General features: G+C 31.3%; 2 protein-coding genes across 4 annotated transcripts in view; both read right to left on the reverse strand.

Annotated features, from left to right (window-relative positions):
• Positions 1–14,555, reverse strand: part of LOC127700504 (uncharacterized protein YfbL-like) — a 323,855-nt gene that overhangs the window by 23,371 nt on the left and 285,929 nt on the right. The gene's annotated exons all lie outside the window — the stretch shown is intronic.
• Positions 1–14,555, reverse strand: part of LOC127700507 (uncharacterized) — a 34,429-nt gene that overhangs the window by 6,505 nt on the left and 13,369 nt on the right. Inside the window, exon 1 of one of the 3 annotated variants that reach the window (XM_052204020.1) lies at positions 4,788–4,863. The exons of the other annotated variants lie outside the window; for them this stretch is intronic. The gene's annotated coding sequence lies outside the window, so the exon portion shown is untranslated. Of the gene's footprint in view, positions 1–4,787; positions 4,864–14,555 lie in introns of those variants that run through there. 3 annotated transcript variants of the gene reach the window in all.

Here is a 14,555-nt window from a genome sequence, read left to right on the forward strand (position 1 = left end):
GAAAAGGTTACACTAGAAACAATACAACTTTGTTGATAGTCGGAGAAGACAAGATGCGGTTACGGGAATAATTGAGGATTCATGGGACCTATAAAAAAAATGCGAAAAAACCAATCAAGAATAAACAAACAAAAACAAATGAAATCCACAAACCAATTAACTAAATAAATTATCTTTATTCCATTGTAGGCTAAATATGTGATAAATAGATCATTACATGGCATCTTCTGGGAAATATATTCTATCCCTGTCTAATGTTTTTAATACATTATTTTAGTACAATAATATTAGTGTGAGAACACTAGAAAATATACGCACATTTAAGTATTCTACAGTTTAATATGTATTTAACATAAAGAAATATTTGCAAATGTCTATGTTTAATACTTGCAGTATAAATTGCGAAGTTGCGGTCGATTTTTTCTTAAAATTCAACATTAATTTTCTGTACAATGGTATTTCCGAAGTATACGTATATGATAAAAAGATCTTAACGAGACAGTTTTCATATCGTTATTTCGATACAATATGTCGAATCCGTTATAACAACTAGGGGAAAAGTAGTGTTACATTTTCCCGGCTTTAGGAAGTCAACTTTAGAGCGCTGTGATTGGATGTAAGGGTATATTATTTTTTAATTTATTCATGAATAACTACAGTGTGTATATTTACAATACAAATTTTGAAACACAGGAACATATTTTATTGAGAATTATTCGAAAAGACTTCCATATTTTCATAAATTTAATGTAAAAATGACGGTGGCCAAGAATACTATAAACAAGATCCGTTCGAAGATGGTCATGCCACCATTTGATTTCCTTTCTTAAACAAAATAATAAAAGCACTAATATCACACATAACTGACAGTGTTTTGTAAAGGTTTTTATTATAAAAGGTGGTAAATTTAGAAAATGTTAGTATTGTCACATGTGGAGGAAAAGTACTACCAATGTGACAAAATGTTATTATAGAGGTATTAACATTTTTGTCAGAAATTACTTTAACTGAAGAAGAAGAAGTTAAGAGTTATTTTTTCTACTTTAGATCTAGATAAAGCTGTTGGACTAGACAAAATCAGTAATAGAATGCTGATAATTATGAAAGATGAAATTGAACTTCCTTTATGTATTTTGTATAAAAAAATCACTCTCTCAAAACAATATTTCCGTCGGCTATAGATAACGCAAGATTAAGAAATAGATGCAGTGCGCTGAACATAGATTTGTTCATGCAAATATTAATCCTATGTGGATATTTGTATGAAAAGACTCAACATTGTTTCCTCTCATGTAAAAAATAAACAGCTCAAAGAAAAAAACCTTATTTTCTGAACTAAGAAAAGAAAATATACCTACTGATAGTTTTAAACGAACAATATAGACTATAAAAGAGAGGACGGATGTTCGCTGCTCTTGTGTTTTACTTTTTGTCAGATATTCGGGTTCCTCAAGTTTTATCCATGTAGTGTCATTAAAAAATTTCCCCGCTAACCTCTACTTTTCTTTTTATAATTTCATTACATAGTTTATAAAAAGCCGTTTTTTTTAAATCTTCAAAAAATCCTTATTATTTTTTCATAGTGTTTGAGAAAAAAAAGGTGCCAATGTTAGAGTTTAGAGTCTAGAGAGAATCATTTCCCGACAAAGTTTGAATTATGGCTTATATATCTGAAAAACAGTGAAACAAGGATCTCTTATTTCTTTCTGCTTCACTAGATCCCTTATTTATATACTATCAATTTATTAAATTTATTATAGTCTTTTAAAAAGCGTTTTATTTTTAAACAGAGTAGCGAACATCCTTAATAATGAAATTAACGTCCATGAATCATGCAATATTTTTACGCATGCATTTTAAAGAGTTGCAGAATCTTGCATTCCAAAAAAAAGAAGTAATTATTCGATCAAACAATAACATCTGATTTAATTCAAATCTGCGTAAAGAAATAAGAAAACGAGACAGATTTTAAAAACTATTCCTACAAAATAAAATCACAACAAACGTTATAGATTTAAAAACCGAAGAAATCCAGTAAATGATTTATAGAAACAACTAAAACAAAACATGTTTGAAAATATTAATGAAAACTAAACGAACTTAAGCAAACACATAATAGAGTATATTGGAAAACTAATGATATTCCTCCGCTGCAAAATCCTAGTAATGATTTTGAAGGAAAAGAAAAAGTTGATATTCTAAATAAATATTTTTGATTTATGGCTAGTTTAAATGATGATAACTAATAAAATTAACCGGACATTGGCGTTATATTTTGTCAATAAAACAAATAGAAATATAAAATTCCCCTTAATGAAAAAAAAAACTAATTTAGAGATGACATAAGACAATCACTATCAAACCATCTGACTTGAGACGGAAAGATGCATTTTTCGGGGTTAAATTTATTTGCCACTCTGATGTGTTTTCATTAATTTTTTACAAAAATATCACTCCAACAACGGACGAATATTATCAGAGGCGGATTTAGGGGGCAGGGGGGCCGAGCCCTCCTCTTATAGAGCTTCACATATGATAAATGCATAGACTTTTTACAAGTATCACTCCAAACGTTGGCTTGCCAGCCCCCCTATTCTCCCTCACCTCTTCAAAATCCTGGGTCCCCCCTGATTATATCACTCCAAACGTTGGCTTGCTTGCCCCCCTTTTTTTTCCAAAACCGTGGATCCGCACCTGATAATATTTTATAACCACAAGCAAAATCATGTTGAAAAAAAAGGAATTTCATCTCACAAATGATTAACCTTTGACGCACGTGTTGAAATTTGTTGTCCTTTTGGCGGTGGGCCGTATAATATTGACTATTCAAAGAAAATTAAGTCCCGTCCTTGACCTTATTACTATTGCTCTTACTCAAACGTGAAAGTCAGTGAAATGTTTAAAAACAAAAACATGTTTTATGCTGTAATTAACACTTAAATGCTAATCTTTATATACTACACCAAGACAACTATTTAATGTATATCATTTACAAATAGAAAAATTGCTATATATTTAAAACAGATGTACTTTATGTTTTTTGATAGCCAATTTCTTCTAAGTGATAATGAAGTTACTTCATTACATTTGTAGACGAAACGCACGTCTGGCGTACAAAATTATAAGCCTGGTATCTTTGATCATTACTTTTTTTTCTTTTTCTCTGATTTGCACTTTTTGATTCTCCACAAACCTTGGTGCAAGCTGAAATATTTTAACTTTTAAATCAGAAAATATGATGCATGTTACTGTGTTTACATATTCGTTTACTGACGTTAAAATTTTATTTAATGACAAACACAATTGAGAACGGAAATGGTAAAGAGACAACAACCCGATGGGCCACCAATGGGTCTTCAACACAGCGAAAAAATCCCGCACCGGAGGCGGGCTTCAGCAGGCCCCTAAACAAAAATGTGTACTAGTTCAATGAAAATGGACGTCACACTAACCTCCAAAACATATAAATGAACTAAAACTAAAAAACATACAAGACTAACAAAGGCCAGAGGCTCCTGACTTGGGACCTCTAGCCAATGTAGAATAAACAAACACACAGCAATACGCACAGTAAAACTCAGTTTAAAAGAAGTCCGAGTCCTATGTCAGAATAGGTAACAAAAGAAACTAAGCAAAATGATAATGATACATAAGTTAAAGGACTACTAGCAGTTACTGACATGCCAGCTCCAGACCTCAATTAAACTGATTGAAAGATTATGTCTTCATCATATGAAAATCAAGCACAATCCCTCCCGTTAGGGGTTTAGTATCATACCATCATAAAATATATGAGAAGAACATAACCCGTATCATGCCAACAACTGGTTTTAGAATAAATGTGTTTATTTCCGATGCAAAGACCCTATGTGTGAATCAATATTAATACCAAAATATGCCATCTTTAATGACCTGACAACAGTATCGTAACTATATCCCTTCCGAATAAGTCTGTTTAAAGGTTTGGTTAGCTTTTGAGGTGAATGCCGACATTTTTGTGCTTTGTATAGAATATTACCATAAAAGATTGAATGTGAAATACCTGAACGTATAAGATGTCTGCATGTTGATTTATATTTACGAATGATGTCCTTGTACCGATGATAAAATTTAGTAAATGTTTTGACTAGTTTGTGATATCGAAAACCCTGGTGTAATTATTTTTCAGTAATACAGAGGTTTCTTTGGTTGTTACATACACCAGCGAATCGAACAAGTTGAGATATATAAACACCATAAGATGGTGACAAGGGAACGGTAGGGCCCAAACTAGACAACGTTTGTAGCTGGACATGTAAAAAGTGTATGCATTAACCATATATGTAGCTCCATAAGGGGGCGGGAACCCTTCCCCAACCTTTTTAATTCGCCTCTGATGATATTTTTGCGGCAATGTACGTACATTGCATTTATTTCAACTTTCTGTGTCAACTTTGTTCAAGGTTCTGTTTAGTTCGTACTTTCGTATTGTTATCAATTCTTAACTTTTAGAAATGCACAGTAAGCAATTATATCTGCCTTACTATTAAACATGTGGAGTCATTTATTTTCTCTTCCTCGCATTCGATCATTATTGTTATGTAGACTCGAAAGAATTGCACTGAAATCTGTATCTTACAGCTACATTGCTATTCATAATATACGGTTTTAAATTATACTTTAATAAAAAAATGTATTACAAAAAAGAAAGTTCTATTGTAGGATCTTCAATTGTAAGGAAAGAGAATTTCTTTTAAAAACCGACATAATAATCGAATACATGTTTAAAAAATGAATTTAAAACTTACCCGTTTAATCAATGGTGCTTCAGAACATTTGGGTTTATAAAATATATCAGTCAAGATGCATCCACCTACGCCTTTACACCAGATGTAGTATATATATAGTAAACTTCCGATATCAACTTACGGAAATGCTGATGTTGCATAGTATTATGTTTATGTCATACATACATATCGTCCTTACTTCTTTTATCCATTAATTCATTAGTAGATTTAATTGCAAAAAAATGTATGGGACCGATGTACGTGCGCTCGACAAGTGTTTCTGGAATAAACTTAATTAGAGAGGCTCGAGACCATTGAAAACTTTGGAAAGCGCTAAAACTATCGTTTGAGAGCATAAAACTAAAATTGTCAAATCAGAACAGATAAAATCTGTTGATTTTTACTTTGTCCAGGGGAGTTAAATATTTAGTTTTAGAATTATAAACTGAAAATTTGTATATAAAGACAAATGTATTGTTTAAATTTTGTCGATTTCATATGGTTTTTTGACCTCCTTCGAATATTGACCCGTATTATGTTTCAATTGTTCAAGTGCCATTCTGTCTTCCTACATATAGGGGAAGCCATAATTGCTAAATGGTATTATAAATTGAAATTCTGATGTCTAAATGGGGTTTCAATTTTCCATGATGGGAGTCAAAATACCTTACCTAAGAAAAATCATTATGATATCTTATGTTTTTTTATATCTTAGTGTAGTTTAAATGTTTGAGAGGTTTGGTTTTTTAATTCTGATATCTTAAGGGTGGTCAATTTACAATGGTAGGGGTCAAAATACCATAGCTACGAAAAAGTGAAAGTATTTTCCAAAATATATTTACATTCCATATTTATTGAAACATTATTTGACCCCGCCTACCCTGGAAAATTGCAGACTTACTTTAATAAAAAAAAATGTGCCAAAAATGTTGATAAAGTAGCAACTGTTTGCTTCAAATGGCCATACATTTTATGATATTACCTTTTTCAACTCTAAAAATCTTGCATATTGTATAAGCTAAAGCCAAGACGTGCCAGAGTCTTGAAAAAGATTATCTAATGAAATGAGTATGTGCTATCACCAAATTGCCAATTTGAACTTAAAATATTAGTGAACCAGTGTGAATTAATGCTGCAATACTAATTATGCTTTTGATAAAAAAAAAAAAAAAACCTAATTTCCGCTGTACTAAATAGATTTAAGAACCAACTTATAATATTCATTCTACTCACCAGAATATTATTTTTCACTTTCAACAAGAGCTATTACCAGTTATGTTTTATTATATACTGTTTTTTTTTTGCATCCTATTGCTTTATTTGGTCATTTATTATATAAAAAACCTAGATAACCATTTACAACTTTTTGTAAGGACTTTGCAGACGGAGATTAAAATGTATTTTTATTAATACATCCTGGTATGTTATACAATTTAAAGTCTGCTTAAAACTTGTGTCTCATTTCTTGATTATCTCAAAGAAAAGCTCTTCTGCGTAAAAATGTCAGTGTTGTTAAAAAATACTATTTGACCACGTTTTATCTTATGAAGTTTTCTATATATATATATGTATATCTCTTGCGTACAATAAAACGTATTTGAACTATGGGAGCCCACAAACATGTTTAACCCAGCCACATTATGTATGTACCTGTCCCAAGTCAGACTGTGATATCTTTTCCAAAATATTATTTTGATTTTGAGATACGTTTTGAAGCAGATTTACTTGATAACTATGACGAGTTGAATTTCTGACATTCAAGAGGATTGGGTCGAATTTCAATGGTAGGGGGTCAAAATACCATGGCTAAAGAGAGTGTTAAATAAACTTTTTCAACATATTTTTTCCAATCAAGATACTAATTGAATCATTATAAATAGATAATGAAGTTGAAATGCTTGATCGTTTTTCAATCTGCATTTTGGGACACGGCACTGTATTTAAGAAGAATATTTTATTCCAATTAAGGTTCCCGAAGGGCATAAACATTTGACTTGACAATACCATCAATAATTTGAGATTAAAACAAATAACATTCACAAAAATCAAGTGATATAGATTTTTCGTAAGTAAACATTCAAGCAGCTTAAGCTTTTATAATACACAATGCAATTGTCGCTGATTATATATTGAAAAAAATATATAATACATAGTTCTATAAAGTAATATATATATAAAGTTGTCCAAAAGGTATATGTGGTGCAATAGAAACCACAGTTCATTATTTATTGCACTGTTATCGATTTCACATCATGCGTGAACAGCATTTTAACAACACCAGAAACAAGATTTTTTGTCGGATGAAATTTCACTTTAAGGTTTAACGGAACTCGGCTATGAACCAAACATAAAATTTTTTTTATAGCAGTTCGCAAATTCATACTTAGTAGCAACCGATTTGTCTTTGTGTTAAACAGGTGTAGAATGCAGGTTTATATTTAAAAAAAATACTTGTGTCCATTGAGAAACATAATTATCTTCCATTTTTTTAAAATATAAAAATGTTTATATAACTGAATGGCTTATTTGTATTATAAAACACGTGTGCATAGACTTATGGCTTATTTGTATTATAAAACACGTGTGCATAGACTTATGGCTTATTTGTATAATTGAACACGTGTGCATAGACTTATGGCTTATTTGTATAATAAAACACGTGTGCATAGACTTATGGCTTATTTGTATAATAAAACACGTGTGCATAGACTTATGGCTTATTTGTATAATAAAACACGTGTGCATAGACTTATGGCTTATTTGTATAATAAAACACGTGTGCATAGACTTACTCTTAAAAAGAAATTCCTTTATCCTAATCTCCAGAAAATGTACTGCTATTGAATTATTGTCTATCCGTTCTCTTATTCGACAACATACACCGTATACAGAGTGACCTTACATGACACCTTTATTTAGAAATTTGGCAATCACATTCCGCAAATACAAAGGGAGAATCGTGATAGAAGGAACAGAAAACAAACGTGGATGGAAAATAGTTTTACCGATTCTGAAAAAAATAAAGGAAATCATTTAAAAAGTGTAATCAAGAAATGGGAACACATGGAAAATGTGAAAAAAACCAACAAACAAACGAATAAACATCGATCTATCATCATAAATCATAAAGTGCAAAAAAAGTCAAATATTTTGAAAACCGCTATAGATAGAGGAACTCTGACAGTAACAGAGAAATGCTGAGATATATCAATACAGTCCATTTACACGAAAACTGTCAGACGACAACCCGTAAGAGTTATTGCCCTTAAATAACGATGCTTCCCATTTTTTTCCATTTTTGTTTTTTTTTGTTTAACTATAAAAGGTAGAGAAAACTTAGAAAAGCAAAACGATCAGCAAGACAGGGGTGCGCTTGGTTTGCGAGTTCCAGACAATCGGAATGCACGGAATCAACCAGAAGTTCAATAAATATTAGGTGCAAACAGAATTCTAAATGGCGGAGAAGGGAACTGAAAGGTAAAGATACAATAATCTTCAGCTTTGAGTGAAATAAAAACTGCAACTTGATAATCAGTTCAATCAAGGATTTGTATAGTAAGACTATATGAACAAACTAAGCCCTCCTCACCTTTCGTAATTATTTTTGCTTTACTGGTTAATGTTTTCTATTTGTTTTTAATAAAAGATACAAAAGGTACATTCTTGTTTATACAGCTTAAAAAAACCCCAAAATGTTGTTTAGTGTAAACATATCAAGTTGATAGCAAAGCATAACTGATAACAAGTAGAAAGAATATTTCACGTGATATCATTATGACGTCATTTAGTCAGTATTTATATAATCAGTATGAGGAAAGAGGAAACGCATTGTCGTCAAAATATTTTGTAATGTACATATTATCTGTCTGTGACTTTATCATCATGTATATCACATCTTTGCACTAGGCTAAAGAATGGTATAGAGGATAGATAGATAAAATCAATAATAAAATTAATGCTGATTGATTGACCCCCGGATTTTGGTGTGGTTCGTGTTGCTAAATCTTTACTTTTCTTTCTGGTGTTTTGGCGGACTTTTGTTTGTATTTTCGTCGTCATTCTTCTGACCACAGCTGAGTATTTTTTTTCGACTGATTGTATTTTGATTGCCCCATCGTTTTCCCTTTTTGTTTATTTTTTCAATAAAAGCAACGTTAGTTGCATTATTCACATCCATGTATTCAATCTGAAATTATTTCGAACATTTTAAAAGTATAGACCACCAATAATTTCATTTGAATATTTGAAAGCACTCAGGGTATCTATTTAAGTACACTGATGTCTGTGAAACTAATTTTAGATTTAATGCACGTTAATTACACATTTTGACATGTCTTAAGAAATAAATAAGTTATCTGTTATGGAAACAAATTATATTAGATCATTCTTTACTTAAATCCTCTTTGCTAGAATGGATGTTTTAATGCACTTGGATGTCGAATGAATCTGAATTTCTATCGAATTAATGCATCCCGCGGCATTTATGATATCTTTTATTTATGTTTTATTAGGAATAAATTATAAGATGATGTTTAAAGAAATCGCCAACGCATTATTTACCTTATGTTGATCAGGATGATGTGTGAGAATTAAAAGAAAAAAACTGTCTAAATATTTTCCATGTTACTTTGCCAAGACAGATGAAGTTTACAAAATTTAGACATAATTTAAAGAATTTACTAATTATAACTATTTTGCAATTTTTTAAGAAACAACTTTTAATTACTATTATAAAGATAAGGAGATGTTGTATGATTGCCAATGAGACAACTATCCACCAAAGTTCAAATGAAGTGGATGTAAGCAATTATAGGCAACCGTACGGCCTTCAACAATGAGAAAAACCCATACCATATGGTCAGCTATAGAAGGCCCCGACATGAAAAATATGAAACAATTCAATTGAGAAAACTAACGGCCTAATTCATAACAAAACAATTTATGAAAAACAAATATGACAGACATGAACCAACGACAACCACTGAACTACAGGCTCCTGACTTGGGACAGGCACATAAAGAATGTAGCGGGGTTAAACATGTTTGTGAGCGCTCAACCCTCCCCCTAACCTAGGACAGTGGTGTAACAGTTCAACATAAGAACAAACTATAAAAATCTGTTAAAAAATGCTTAATCATCAGATGGATACGAATAGAAATACATCTAACAAAAACACAAAGTGGACGTGGACAGGTACTTATACATCGCAAAAACAAAAAGACACTAAGTACAGATCTGAGAGTACTCACAGTTACTGACAGCTAGTTCAAAGCCCATTACAACTAATGAAAAAAATGTATCTAAGACTAAAATATCAATCAGTACACATCCAACATCCAATGGATTTAGGGGAAAGACGTCATTAACAGTCAGAGAAAAACATGACCTTGTGCAATGCCAAACTATAAGTATCGACAGATTATAGTACCGTGAAATTAAATATGTGTAATATTTAGTATGGTTTTAAATTACAGATAACAAAATCAATATTTACACCAATAAAAACAATATTCAAAGATTTAATTACAGTGTTAAATAGGTAACCTTTTAGAATAAGTTTATTTAAAGGATTGATAAGTTTTCCCTGATCGTATCTAAGGTAGCAATACACAGTTAGGTAAAAAACTTAAAATTGACACTCATAATTTTTAAACACCCTCTTTCCCTTCCTTTCTAACAAATAAGGCTTAATATTTGTGTTATGCATGTGTATATTTATAGAAAAAAAATATTCCATAGATTTGATTTCTAATGGTTATAATGGTGAAATATAATCTTTTTTTGGTGTAACCATGGCAACAATCTGCATTTCTTTGATACAAAATATTGCAAAAAAAGGGGGTGAACATGTCACAAAAGTCTCCAAAATTTGGTACAAAGGAAAATTTCAATCAATTACAGTGATACCTTTCCTGAATCCATAGACATATATCTATCAAGAGGTCAAAAAAAAATCATATGCATTTCTGCTCGTTTTTCCATTAAATTGAATTGAAAAGATCGAGCGCAAAATCTTTGTTGATAAACACTACAATAATTTATGGACCTATGGGCGGTACGGATAGGAAAATACGGACTGTCAAACAAAAAAATGGCCTATAAAACATGCTAAAAACAATCTAAATGTTCATATAAACCCACTAAGAAGGCTATATTATTCTTCAATTATCTAAAAATCAATTTTATTGTACAAAAACTTTCATATTTAAAAAACTCACCATGGCCATAATGCGAAACTAAACTTCTAACTGTGTATTGCTACCTAAATTTCCGGGATCAGTTTACAACATCACCGTAAAATTTAGGATGTGCTATTCCGTTTGAAATAAGTTTTCTACAAGTACAGCCAAACTTGCAGACCAATTCTTTGTATCTATGAAAGAATTTAGTAAAGGTTTTAAGTAATTAGTGGTAACAAAATCCCTGACTTAATAATTTACTAGTAGTACATAGATTACGCTCAACCCAAAACGTCACTACAAACACGAGCATAGTGAACGAGTTGGGATATATGAACACCGTAAGACGGTGCCAAAGGAACATCACCGTCCAAAAAGGGAAAATTAACAATAGAGAAAAAAATCATCCCTTTTGTCGTAAATTTTTGTGTAGAGTTTCTGGTGTAATACTGAAATACCTAAATCTAGGAAAGGACAGTTATTGCTGTTGATATTAGATTTATTTAGAGTAAGTTCCTTTGGGTAAATTTCAGCAGTATAGTTAGAGAATTCTTGATTTTTTGGCCATAAACTGTGATTCATAACAGTAAAGGAATAAATCTGCTATTAAAGGGGCACAATTGGTGCCCATAGGAATACCTACAATCTGTCGATAAACTTTATTGCCGAAACGTACATGAATGTTGTCAAGGAGAAAATTTAGTGCTTTAATCATCTCATCACACCTCCAGTAAGTATATCTAGCATATTTACCTTTCTCATTAGAGAAAAAGGCTTTATATGAGTTGCAGCAAATAAATTTGCAACCAGATTTATCAAACGACCATTAAATTAGATAAGAAAATGTTTGTTTGATAAGATTGTGTGGAAGTGTAGTATAAAGAGTGGAAAAGTCAAAACTGTCAACCGAACCACAAGGACAATCAAATGCACGTAATTTATCTAGAACATCAAAAGAATTTTTTATACTCCAAAAATGGTTAATTCCACTGTTTTCATATGTTTTATTACAAAAATTAACGATTAGTTCTTTGATAGTAGTTACGGGACTCGTTAAAAGCACCGAAAGATTAGTAGTAGAACACTTACTAGAGGCCGAGATGAAACGATATTGTACGGGATTTTTGTGTAGTTTAGGTAACCAATACATAGAGGGAACCTTCAAATGTTCCGAGGAGGCCTTAAACTGAGCTGTGGTAGTGACATGATTATTTACAATATGACTCTCTTTGGAGCTTATATTTTCCATCCTCTTTAGCCGCAAGTGAAAGTATCACTGTACTCTTTACATCAAAATTAAACTATCACGTAAATACATGTGTTTTAAAAAAGCGTCATTGGTGCAGAGCGTTACAGGAATTTTGCTCAAATTTACAATTTAAAAACTTCTTCCCCTTTTCATGGAATGACTAAGCTGATGAACAAAATTCACTATTCTTTTATTTTCGTAAAACACAAAATAACATTTTTATATGCGGTTTTCTTACAGTAGCTCCATTACGACCCTCTTATAGGTGTTGATGTCCCTAAATGTAAATTTTTACCATTTTTTTACATTTTCCCCCTATTATCTTGAAAAACATAACAGATAAAGAGAAACTTTAAAAGCAAACATTATCAGCAGGACAAGATCTAAAATTTGTCAATATGGCAGAAAGTGTTGGTCGACTCATTATTTCCACTTATTGACGATTTTCACCAATGTTTTGCATTTTTGACCAAAACTATAGTAAATAAAGAAAAACTGCAACAGCAAAATTGTCAACAAGACAAGATCTGCATATTTATCAAATGACTGAAATTGTCAGTTGACTCTATATATGAGTTTTTGCGATTTAATGATGATTTTTACATTTTTGACGAAAACTATGGTAGATAAAAGAAAAACTGTAAAAGGCAAAAATGATCAGCAAGACAAGATCTTCAAAAAATTCAGCATAGCCAAAATTATCATTTGACGTTCTAAAAGAGTTATTGCCCTTGAATGACAATTTAAGTCGATGTTTTGGTGTTTTGGGCCAAACTATAGTAGATAAAGAGAAACAGCTTACAGAAACAAATGATCAGCAATACAAAACCGACTCAAAAGAAATGAATTATATTCAAGTCTACAATGTTAGAGGCTGTCTATTGTTGAAGATGCACATAGATCCGTGTTTGTTTGGCATTTATAAAACGTTTAATTTCAATACATTCTAATTCATATAAAATGCGTTTTTTTTTTATATGTAAACAGTTTATTATGATAAGTTACCAGCTTGTTTCCAGATCCTATTAATTATTCGACTGTATTAAAATGTTCATGTCAAATAGTGAACTTTACTTTTATTAATACATGTTTACACTAAAAACGTATGCATGCTGGAAAAAACCTTTCTGTTTTTCCTCAGTCATGGTTTTTTATCCCCTATCTTACATCAGTATCTGTAAAGAAGAAAAAGGAGGTTGGAAAAGAATTTGTTACATTTTTCTTGGTGTTTAAAAAACCCATCCTTCCATGGATATTTGCCAAGACAGATGAAGTTTACAAAATTTAGACATAATTTAAAGAATTTACTAATTATAACTATTTTGCAATTTTTTAAGAAACAACTTTTAATTACTGTTATAAAGATAAGGAGATGTTGTATGATTGCCAATGAGACAACTATCCACCAAAGTTCAAATGAAGTGGATGTAAGCAATTATAGGCAACCGTACGGCCTTCAACAATGAGAAAAACCCATACCATATGGTCAGCTATAAAAGGCCCCGACATGAAAAATATGAAACAATTCAATTGAGAAAACTAACGGCCTAATTCATAACAAAACAATTTATGAAAAACAAATATGACAGACATGAACCAACGACAACCACTGAACTACAGGCTCCTGACTTGGGACAGGCACATAAAGAATGTAGCGGGGTTAAACATGTTTGTGAGCGCTCAACCCTCCCCCTAACCTAGGACAGTGGTGTAACAGTTCAACATAAGAACAGACTATAAAAATCAGTTGAAAAATGCTTTACTCATCAGATGGATACGAATAGAAATACATCTAACAAAAACACAAAGTGGACGTGGACAGGTACTTATACATCCCAAAAACAAAAAGACACTAAGTACAGATCTGAGAGTACTCACAGTTACTGACAGCTAGTTCAAAGCCCTTTACAACTAATGAAAAAAATGTATCTAAGACTAAAATATCAATCAGTACACATCCAACATCCAATGGATTTAGGGGAAAGACGTCATTAACAGTCAGAGAAAAACATGACCTTGTGCAATGCCAAACTATAAGTATCGACAGATTATAATACCGTGAAAGTAAATATGTGTAATATTTAGTATGGTTTTAAATTACAGATAACAAAATCAATATTTACACCAATAAAAACAATATTCAAAGATTTAATTACAGTGTTAAATAGGTAACCTTTTAGAATAAGTTTATTTAAAGGATTGATAAGTTTTCCCTGATCGTATCTAAATTTCCGGGCTCAGTTTACAACATCACCGTAAAATTTAGGATGTGCTATTCTGTTTGAAATAAGTTTTCTACAAGTACATCCAAACTTGCAGTCCAAATCTTTGTATCTATGAAAGAATTTAGTAAAGGTTTTG

This window comes from Mytilus californianus, unplaced genomic scaffold (genome assembly GCF_021869535.1).
Source record: "Mytilus californianus isolate M0D057914Y unplaced genomic scaffold, xbMytCali1.0.p SCAF_5, whole genome shotgun sequence".
Lineage (NCBI taxonomy): Eukaryota > Metazoa > Mollusca > Bivalvia > Mytilida > Mytilidae > Mytilus > Mytilus californianus.